Here is a 306-nt window from a genome sequence, read left to right as displayed (position 1 = left end):
TACCGATGTGGAATCTTACAATCCACCCCCCTTGAGGCCCAACGTCCTTGCTGACACACCATTTCATGTCTGGCTCTGATATAATTTGTGACAGCTCAAGCTCATCGCTAACAGATATGTCTGCTCTAGCCCGTTACGTATCGTCTTCAATTTCATGGTTTTAAAATGCGTCTACTAGGGAGAGGTTTCTATACCCTTATAAGGAATGATTCGCTCCCCCCCTCCTACCGATGTGGAATCTTACAATCCACCCCCCTTGAGGCCCAACGTCCTTGCTGACACACCATTTCATGTCTGGCTCTGATA

This window comes from Cucurbita moschata, unplaced genomic scaffold (assembly GCF_002738365.1).
Source record: "Cucurbita moschata cultivar Rifu unplaced genomic scaffold, Cmos_1.0 Cmo_Scf00016, whole genome shotgun sequence".
Lineage (NCBI taxonomy): Eukaryota > Viridiplantae > Streptophyta > Magnoliopsida > Cucurbitales > Cucurbitaceae > Cucurbita > Cucurbita moschata.
This window is presented reverse-complemented; position numbering follows the sequence as displayed.